The following is a 3,260-nucleotide window of genomic DNA, read 5'->3' as shown; positions in this document are numbered from 1 at the left end:
AGCCATGTGTGTAGTTCTAACTACTCTGGAGGCTGAGGTGAGAGGATCCCTTATTTAAGGCCAGGAATTCAGGGTTGCAATAAGCTATGATCGCACCACTGTACTCCAGCCTGGGAAAGAGAGTGAGACCCTGTCTCTGAAAACAAAAGTTAAATCAATAAACGAGCTAGTTAAAAGAGGATTTTGAAAGAAATGAGCATGGCTTTGAGTCAGAGAGTAATTGGGGCGGAGGCTGCATTAGCATGGTTGGTGGTCAGTGAGGGCCTTTCTGAGATGACTTTATGCCAAAATCCCAAGACAGACAAGAAAGTGGCTGGTCACAGAGCCACAGGAAGAGCAATCGCAGCAGAGGGAACAGTATGTGCAAAGTCCTGGAGGCAAAAAGTGTGGTCCTATTTGACAGACCATGTGTAAGATCACTTCTCACTGAACAAACCTCTGGTTGTTGGTTTAGACTAGCACCCTTGAGTAGTATCTACCATTTCACATATTAAGCTGGTTCTACAATGCATAAACATGTCTTCATAGTCACAATCATCTATACAGCTTTGGTCGTCTATGGGGAGCAATAAGGGGCTCTCCAGATGTAACCCACAGCTGGAATCTAGTGCCTAGTAAGCCACAGTGTGGGTTTGGGGGGTGCAGGTAGGCACACACAACACTGGGATGTGTTTTATTTTCGTATACTTATATACTTACATATACTTTTTAATATATGTATTTCTTTCTTTCTTTTTTTTTTTTTTTTTTGAGACGGAGTCTTGCTTTGTCACCCAAGCTGGAGCGCAGTGGCACAATCTTGGCTCAGTGCAACCTCCACCTCCTGGGTTCAAGTGATTCTCCTGCCTCGGCCTCCCGAGCAGCTGGGACTACAGCCACATGCCGTCACGCCCAGTTAGTTTTTGTATTATTAGTAGGACAGGGTTTTGCGACAGCCTCAATCTCTTGACATAGTGATCTGCCCAACTCGGCCTCCCAAAGTGGTGGGATTACAGGCCTGAGTCACCATGCCTGGATGAATGTATGTTGTTTTAAGACACTAAATTTGTAGTAATTTGTAACAACAGCTATTGAAAGCTAACAAAGTCTGATTTAAAGTGGTCCTTGTTTTAGGAAGAAAACATTCAGGTGAAGAAGGTCCAGGACTGCTCAGGCAGGTGAAAATACTGCATTTTGAAAAATAAACTTTTACATTTAAAAATGGTTAAGATGGAAACTTTCATGTTACGTGTATTATACCACAATTTAATTTGTGTGTGTGAGCTTGTGTGTGACAGAGTCTTGCTCTGTCTTGCACTGGAGTGCAGTGGCATAATCATAGTTCACTGAAACCTCAACACCCTGGGCTCAAGGCTTCCTCCCCACTCAAAGTGAGAGAGTTGGGGGTAGGGTAGTCTGAGCCTCCTGCTGGCCATCCTCCGGCTGCTGTTCCCTATGCCCTGGCAGAAGGCTCAGTAGTATTCACACTCCTGACTTTACCAGCCCCTGCGGTAGATTGGTCCAAAGGCTGAGTGGGTCTTGGCTGTGAGTGCAACCGGGGTGAGTCATTCTGCCAGGCTTGGAAACTGTGCTCTTCAGGAAACTCTTCTCATCATCCACCACAATCCTGTCCCAGATAAGAGGAGCAGTGAGTGCTGCACCCAGGCTCCCTGCCTTCCCAGAGCTCCCAACAGCACACTAGCTCCTCCCTCGATGCTGTGGGGTCTGGGTGCTCTGTGTTCACCATGCTCTCACCATTGCCTCCCCATTTCACTGCCCTCTCAGCATTGTCCCAGCCCCTCCAGGGTCACTGCCTGACCAGGTAGGGGTTGGGTGAAGAGGCAGAGGTCAGGGCAAGACCCCTGGTCCAGCTTGACTCTAGGTTTCTCTCTGAAACATGACTGCTGCATTCCACATCCTGTTCCTCGGGCAACCTCAGTTAAGACGATGTGTAGGGAAGTGTAGAATCTGGGCTGATGATGACCAATTCCTGCCACCATGGCTTTTCAACTACACTGATTTTTCCTAAAATGGATAAACAGACTAGCAATAAGTTATGGAAACACTGTTTTCCTTACTAATAGTACAGATGTGTGTATGTATCAATGCTGGTTTTTATAACAAAGATAAGCCCATAGGCACTCTGCTGCATGCAGATTCTATCCCAAAATAACACACTTTGAAGATCTTCCAAGACCAGCACATACAGATTCTTTTCCTTTTTATCTCTGCATGATAGTGCATAGAATGACTGCATCACAACAAATGTAACCAGTGTCTATGTATCCATCTTCCCAGCAGTTCCTGCACAGATGTCGCTGAAGAGAAGTGCCGGGGAAGGGCAGAGAAGACGCGATCTGTCCTTTAACATAAGGCTGATTCTCTTGAACTGTATGACCAGCGGAAGCAGGTGTGTGTGAACTGGACACAGGTTGAAGAATCTGCCCCTGTTGAGGCAGATGGGCCTGATTATTGTCCCCCAAGGTCCTAAAACTTGTAAGGACTTGGATAATGAGGAGGCTTGGACTGAAATGTGAGTCCTGTTGGAGACTCCCTCTCTACCCCCCACCTTGGTGCCTCTCAAATACCCAATGGAATTCCAACTTGAAGGATTGCATCCTGCTGGAGCTGAACTTGCCTGCCAAAAATGTGTCCGACCTGCATTCCTGGCTCCCTGGTTCAGAGACTACCTTTCTCAAGGGCTCTGTGCCTGCGCTGGGAAGGAAACAACTATGAGAAGGAAACAAATGTATATAAATTGCTGTCAATAAATGACACCCAACCCTTCCAGCTCAAAAAAAAAAAGAGAATGAAATAAACTTTTTCAATTCATGTGAAATACTTTCTTAAATGGCGATTAAATTGCTAGGTCATACATATTTATTGCTTGGTCCTAATTACTTAATAAATACATTCTTGGGTATTTCTTTTGTTTTAGGGTTGTCTTGAAAATGTTACAGAGGCACCTTCTGGATTTTCCCTGGGCCACTGCAGGCCATATTTGTGGGCTCTGCCTCCTGCGGGAATGCTCACCTTCTTGAAGCCAGGACTCACACGTCAAATTTTTTGGAGACCTTCCTGTTCAGGCTACTGAGGACCTGGGGGCTCCCCTCCCGGTCTTCCTCCCCACAACCTTGTTCCCTGCCCCCTGAATCATCTGTCACCTTCCTACACCCGATGCAATGCACCTGCTCATTACGTTCACCTGCTGTCCCCACTGGAGCAGGGATTTTGTCTGTTTTCCTCAAGGAAGCATCCATAGCACAGTCCACTGTTGCTGC

This window comes from Papio anubis, unplaced genomic scaffold (genome assembly GCF_008728515.1).
Source record: "Papio anubis isolate 15944 unplaced genomic scaffold, Panubis1.0 scaffold943, whole genome shotgun sequence".
NCBI classification, from domain to species: Eukaryota; Metazoa; Chordata; class Mammalia; order Primates; family Cercopithecidae; genus Papio; species Papio anubis.
The sequence above is the reverse complement of the archived record's forward strand: the minus strand, read 5'-3'. Positions refer to the sequence as shown.